The sequence below is a fragment of the Nicotiana tabacum genome, chromosome 10 (assembly GCF_000715075.1).
Source record: "Nicotiana tabacum cultivar K326 chromosome 10, ASM71507v2, whole genome shotgun sequence".
In the NCBI taxonomy this organism is placed as follows: domain Eukaryota; kingdom Viridiplantae; phylum Streptophyta; class Magnoliopsida; order Solanales; family Solanaceae; genus Nicotiana; species Nicotiana tabacum.
Genome location: NC_134089.1, coordinates 109,052,852 through 109,060,660, shown reverse-complemented (window position 1 = coordinate 109,060,660; position 7,809 = coordinate 109,052,852). Strand labels below are relative to the sequence as shown.

The following is a 7,809-nucleotide window of genomic DNA, read 5'->3' as shown; positions in this document are numbered from 1 at the left end:
ATAACAAAGGAACTAATTCCAAAACCAGAAAAATTAATGAGTACGAGGGGAATCTATCTTCGCAACTTCTTCCAAATTCTCTTTTGTTATTAAGTTTATAAGTAAAAGGTTTAATTAATTAGTTATATCTAATTGATAATGTAATAGAAAATCTAAGTAGCTCAGTTGGTTCTTCTTTCTCGACTCTGAATTTAAAAAAAACTGACAATGTAATGAGAATTTTTACACTCTAAATGCAATTTAATATGTTAGAAAATGCTAAGTACTAATCTTATTTTTAAATTATTAATTTCACATAATTATTACTGTGTATTAATTATATTTGTATTTATCTTTTAAATGATTTGCTAGAACAAATTTTCCTATCACGTCTTTAAGTATATATTGTACCGACAAAGCAAATATACAAAGTTAGGGTTGACCCGGCCGATCACCGCTTAATCAACGAGTAGTAGTCCAAGTTGCGTTAATTATTTGCCTACCCTCATCCTTACTGCTTTTTACTGCACCACCTTTTGACTCTCACTTTCGTTTCACTTTCCTCCAGCCTAATTAATTAACAACGAAATTAAGGATTGGTAGTGGATTCACCGTGCATGGACTTTAATGTATTTTTCTATTCAACTCAAAATCTGCTCAAAACATTAGCAATACATTTCTTTATAATCTCTTCAAACGATCATAAATACTATACAATATGTAAGATAGATTTAGATTTATAGATCGGTATTATTATTGGAGTTATTTCTTTTTTATTTTCTCTTCTTGTATTTATTGATGACAGTGGCGCATACAAAATTTTTGGTAAGCAAGTCAATAATAGAAAACAATAAAAGTTCTTGGGTACACTATGTATTTATATTAAAAAATTCACTAAATATTTTATAAATATCTAAATGTGAACCCAGTTATTATTGCATATAATTTGAAATTACGATAGAAACTCATAAACTTCAAAATCCTGAATCCGCCTATATATATATATATCCGTCCCTTGTTGATGATCTGTAGTCACTAGTTAATGAGTCTCCTTATCAAGTGGGAGTAAGTAATTATCAAATGGACCTTTTTAATAAATTGCTAGCTTAAGATAGCTCAGATCCACAGAGCAGGATAGCTTGATACACTCATCATGATCTCTTTCTAGCATTTTCCTACCGTATTATTATGGTAATATAATATTATAAAAAGCTATGAGATATCTGATAATTTAGTTCATGTTCTTGTTTTGTGTATCCACGTTTGTTGCATGCACCATCCACCTAGTGGAACTCATGCACACTCCCCCAAGCAACCCCCAAGCGCAACCACCCAATCCATCCATTTTCTTACACTAGCTAGTACGAGGGTACACGTAGTGAAGGAATTAGCTAATTGCCTAACTGTGCACTAACGACCTAATCTGTCTTAGCTATATTAGTTAGTGAAGTATAATTAGTTATTAGTTAATTATGTTGGTAGTGGAGGTTAGTTAGACAGCTGGCACCGGCTAGCATTGTATATATATATAGGTGTAGTTAGCTCATTTGTACTGTTGTTCCATTGATAATGAACAGAAAATTTTCCCCAAACTTTGCATGTGTTCTTCTTCTCTCATCTGTGTTGGCTCTGCTTCAATGTCGATCAGAATCTTAGTGAGTTTCTTCATGGTATCAGAACGAGGCTTCATCAGTAAGATCTAAGGATTGTTCTTCGCGGGTTGAAGACAATCGAGAGATTCATTGACAATTCTGTAAGAAAATAATTTCTGATCTGAGTTGTTGCAAGCCCTAGATTCAATTGATAAATTTTGTTTTTGATTAGCGATTCTTCTCTTCGTCTACAAATTGACTGAGTTTATTATTGTTTAACCATGGCGATTGAGGATGGATCTGATTCAGGAACCTCTGTTCCAGCTCTGGTGGTGATTGATCACAATCATCCCCTATATCTTCATCCTTATGATGCCCTGGATCCTTATCAGTTGGTATTCATCTCATAGGAATGGAAAATTACACTTTGTGGGATCGAGCAATGAGAGTTGCACTCCTAGGAAGAAATAAGCTAGGTTTTATTGATGGCACAATCGCTAGGGCTACTTTTGGACCAGCTTTAGGACATCAGTAGGATAGGTATAATGCAATAGTAGTTTCACGGCTCGCTGGAAACGTGAGCAAAGAATTGCTAAGTGGAATTCTGTTTCGTTCTAATGCACTCCTGGCTTGGAAAGAATTACAGGAGAGGTTCAATAAAGTGTATCGATCATGTTTATATTCTCTTCACAAGGAGATCTCTACTTTGACACAGGGAACATCATCTGTATCAGTGTATTATTCGAGGTTGAAGGATTTATGGGATGAATATGATTCAATGATGCCACCTCCTTCATGTGACTGTGAGAAATCAAAGGATTTTGTAGTGCATTTACAGTATCAACGCCTATTACAGTTTTTAATGGGACTGAATGGAGGTTATAGTTAGTCAAGGAGTCAAATTTAAATGAAATCTAAAGTGATTAATGTGAATCAAGCGTATGCCTTGATTGTTCAGGATGAAAGCCAAAAACTTGTGGCAGAAAGTAACTATGTCACAACTGAAACAATGGAAGCAACTACACTATTCACAGCCAGAAATAATGTGCCTAAGCAGAAGAGAAGCTAGGGTATAAAATGTGACTATTGTCATGGAAAGTGTCACACAAGAGATGGATGTTTCAAGCTGATGCATTGTGGCTACTGCAACAAGAAGGGTCATCTTAAGGAGAACTGCTACAAGCTGATTAGATATCCTGCAGGTTTTAAGTCCAAGGCCAGAGCTAACGTAGTGGATGGACATTCTATGCAGTCTGAGACTAGTGCAACCAATCAAGGAAACATCAATTCTACTAACATTGCTGCTCCAATGATCACACAGGAACAATACAATATGCTTAGCAAGGCTTTTACATCTAAAACAAGTGCAAACTTGGCAGGTAAGTATTTTCTTGTTAAAGATAATACAATATATTAGATAGTGGACACAGGAGCTACAAATCACATGAAAGGAAATGAACGTTTGCTGTGGGATGATGGTAAAGTAGGAAGTGCTGAAAATGTACAAATGCCCACAGGAGAGTCTGCTAAAGTAACCAAGATAAGTATTTTCTTGTTAAAGATAATACAATATATTAGATAGTGGACACAGGAGCTACAAATCACATGAAAGGAAATGAACGTTTGCTGTGGGATGATGGTAAAGTAGGAAGTGCTGAAAATGTACAAATGCCCACAGGAGAGTCTGCTAAAGTAACCAAGATAGGAAACAGTTATTTGGGAGGAGGTGATACCCTTAAGGATGTGCTTTGTGTACCAAGTTTTAAGTTCACTCTATTGTTAGCGTCTAAATTGACCAAGGAATTGAATTGCTGTGCAATATTTTTTCCTGAACACTTCATATTTTAGGATCTTTGTACTGGGAAAGTGAAGGCGACTGGTAGTAGGGAAGTTGTACATACTGAGAACACACCATAAGGAAGCTAGAATAAATGGAGCAAAGGCTATGATAGTAGAACGGATGAAAGAACCTGAGATTTGGCATAGGAGATTAGGCCATGTACCCATGACAGTTATTAGAAAGATTTCTAGTATTTGAAATAAAGATGTTTTTCAATTACAACATCGTGATATGTGCCCATTGTCTAGACAAACAAGATTACCATTCTCTGTTAGCACTATTATGTCAATGAACTTTTTGATTTGATGCACATGGATGTATGGGGCCCTTATAAGGTCCCAACCTATAATGGAATGAATTACTTTTTGACATTGGTAGATGATCACACAAGGTGGATATGGATTTTCTTAATGAGAGTAAAATCAGATATATCTGAGTTACTCAAAACATTTATTGCAATGATCTTTAACCAATTTGGAAAGATGATTAAACTCTTCAGGTCAGATAATGGATCTACGTTTTTTAACATGTCTTGCAAGGAATTGTTTACATGTCATGGGATTTTGCATCAGAGTTCATGTCCTTAAACTCCTCAGCAGAATGGAGTGGTGGAAAGGAAACATAGGCACATCCTAGAAATAGCAAGAGCAATAAGGTTCTAGTCTAATTTGCTAATTCGATTCTGGGGCGCATGTGTTGAAGTAGCAACATATATAATAAACAGGGTACCATCTACTATTTTGAAAGGTAGATCACCTTTTGAAGCATTGTACAGCAGGCCACCTTCTTTGGCTCACATGAGGGTGATAGGCTGCCTTTGTTATGCAACTGTTTTGCCTAAGCAGGACAAGTTTGGTCCAAGAGCAGTGAAATTAGTGTTACTAGGATATGGAGTTCATCAGAAAGGATACAAACTATTTGATCTATCTAACAAAGTGTGTTTTATTAGTAGAGATGTTATATTTCATGAGAGCATATTTCTTTTTCAGGATACTCATGAAAAGCAAAATTTTCAAAGTCCTGACATTGCAAACTTGAAAAGGTTTTGTGTGGTGGATGAGTTAGATATTGCAAGTAGAACCATTCTGCATAATCAAAATGTTGCAGATTCTACTTCACAGCAAATTCCAAGTGCATCAACAGATATTGATCGAGAGAACCATGATTCTCATGGCTCCTATGAAGTTGTGACAGACTTAATTGAACACACAGGAGCAGTAGAAGAACATCAAACAACAACATTGACTGAAACAAGATCAGGGAGAACAACTAAGCCACCTATTTGGCTTAAAGACTATATGAGGACTGATAAACAGTCAGGAGCACATGCTTGTTTATACCCAATCTCAGATGTCATTAGTTATGACTCCTTGTCCTCCCAAGTATCGAAGTTTTATCACCAAATTCTCTGCAGAAGTTGAGCCTAAGAATTATGCAGAAGCAATCAAGGATGACAGATCGATAGAAGCAATGCAGACAGAGATCAAGGCATTGCAAGACAATAATACATGGACAATGATGCCTTTGCCACCAGGAAAGAGGGTTATTGGTTATCGATGGGTATACAAGATTAAATATAAATCTACAAGTGAAGTGGAAAGGTTTAAAACAAGGTTAGATGCCAAAGAGTATAGCCAAAGAGAGGGACTGGATTATCAAAAAACATTCTCACCTGTTGTCAAGATGGTAATAGTGAGGACTATTGTCTCATTAGCAACAACGAATAATTGGGAGATTCATCAAATGGATGTCTATAATGCTTTTTTGCAAGGTGATTTAACTTAAGAAATGTATATGGAGATGCCTTAAGGATCTGTTTGTGAAGGACATCATCAAGTTTGTCGACTACTCAATTCAATGTATGGGCTCAAGCAAGCTTCTCAACAGTAGAACATCAAGTTAACATCTGCATTGATAGCTTCTGGGTTATGTCAGAGTTACTTAGACTATTCCTTATTTACCAAAAAAGTTCAAGGGAAAATAGTGGTGGTCTTAGTTTATGTTGATGACCTACTAATCATAGGAGATGATGCTATCTTAATACAAGAGACTAAGGAGTACTTACAACAAGTCTTTAAAATCAAGGACTTGGGAGAGCTGAAGTTTTTTCTAGGGATTGAATTTGCTAGAAGCAAAGAGGGAATTCTGATGCATTAAAGAAAATATTAATTAGAACTCATATCAGACATGAGACTCTCAGGTTCAAAGCCAGTCAGGGCACCTTTGGAGGTGAACAAGAAGCTTACAACATTGGAGTTTGACACTCATTTTGGAATTGAAGATGATAAAGTTCTTGATGATCCTAGTGCTTATCAAAGGTTGGTTGGGAGACTTCTCTATCTCACCATGACTGTAGACATGTGATTTTTGACCCTTCCCAAAATTTTATACATTTAAGTGTTAAATTTTTAGTTTAGGTCTAATATCTCTACTTTAACTAATTTTGACTCTTTTACTTTATTTTGTCATAAAAATAAAAATTACAAAATATTTTCTTTTATTTAGCTAATTTATAGTTTATCTAGTTACTTTTAGTTTATATACCTTCCATAAAAATTTTAAAAAATAAAAAATAGTTTCACTTTTAATTTTTAATTTTACTTTAATTAATTAGGAATGATTTTATAATTTTATAGTTATTATTTTAGAAATTAATTTTTTTAGTCTAGTAGAATTAAAGGGCCACTTTTAAAAGGTAAATTTGGCCAAAATTTGCCCCAATTCAGACTTAGCCCATAATTCTGAAGCCCATAATTCCTAACTCCATATTCCCCTTAACCTAAAATTAACGCCTAAGACCCTTAAGAGGGAGGAGCCATTTTTGACCAAAGAGGACCCCCCCATCAGCTTAGACATTAAACATAACCTAGAAACCCTAGGAACCCATATCATCTTCTTCAACTTTAGACACCTAAAAACCCTAGACCTAAGAGAAGAAGCAGTTGCGCCGTCGCCGCCAGCCAACAACCCACCATCGCCTCCAGCAATCCCGGCCAAACACCCTGAACCCTAGAACTTCTTCACCTCGCCGCAAACTCAACGGACAAAACTACACCAACCAACGACCAAACGGACGCAAACCAGCCATCCCCGTCGTCGTCTCACAAAAGCCGACGTCCAAGCCGGAAAACCACCCAGAAATAATTGCACCAACACCCTCACACCTCTTTCCCTTCTCCTTACACACAACACGCAAACGACCATCGGCGACACTATCCTCTCCCCCTCGTTCCCATCTCTTTCTCCCCCGTCTCAACAACAAGTAGCCCTCGCCAGTGACTTTACCAAAGCCAGCAGCCAGATTCTCCATTTTTCACTAGACACGCACACATGCATCAAAACACATTGTACACACATACAGTCAACAACAAAAAGGGAAGAAGAGAAAAACCAAGTTTGAGAGGGAAAAATCTATTTTTTTTTTGTTTAGATCCTGGGTCTTAAAATGAATTTTTCTTTAAGTGTTGGAATTGGTTTCGAATCCGATGGAGGTGTAGGCATTTCAGAGTTATTCGTGGTTCCGTTTGAGTTTCTGTTAGATTTATGTTCCGGCTATATTGAGGTCCGATTCTTTTAACTCTTTGTTCTTTTTGTTTTCTTCTAGGCTTGAAATGTTATGTATGGCGTATGATTCTTTCATGACTTCTGTTTGGTTGGTTTTGTTCATATTAGTTAGTTAAGATTTACATGAATTATGTTTGGTTGATTTTGTTCATATCAGTTGGTTAAGATTTACATGAATTATATGTTGTTGAACAATATAGCCAAAGGAAAATTAAAGTTTAGACTTAGCTTAATTGTAGAAGAGAAATTGTTGCTTTTGGTGTTAGTAAAGTTAAAGAATATTTGAATATTGAATAGATGTTATATAATTTCATCTCTTCCAAATAATGAATTGTTAGGAGCATGCTTAGGCCGTTATTAAACATGAACTTTCGTTGTTTTCTTTAGGCGAGCTATAATAAAATTATCATAGCTACGGGTACGGTTCCCGTGACGTAGTTGTGATACATAATTTTCAAATCCGGTTGCACATTTTATATGACCCGGCCACAACTTCGAACTTTAATAAAAATAAACATGTTGTAGATCGCGGGTACGATTCCCGTGATGCGGTTTACAATGTGTACCAAACAAACAAGTGTACGACAATCGTAACTTGTTCCAGAATAATTTCATAAATAATTAAAAGCGGTCAAAGGTTAAAAATTCACAATAGGTATAAAATATGTAATTAATCAGATAATTAGGCCAATTAATAATAGTTGAGCGATCGTGCTAAAACCACGAAATCCGGGAATGCCTAACACCTTCTCTCAGGTTAACTGAATTTCTTACCCGAATTTATGTCTTCGCAGACCATAAATAAGAGTCAAACTTCCTCGATTCGGGATTTTA

General features: G+C 35.9%; 1 pseudogene; it reads left to right on the top strand.

Moving 5' to 3' along the window:
* Positions 1 to 2,700: 2,700 nt before the first annotated feature.
* LOC142165294 (uncharacterized) lies at positions 2,701 to 4,832 on the top strand (annotated as a pseudogene).
* The last annotated feature ends 2,977 nt before the right edge of the window (positions 4,833 to 7,809 follow it).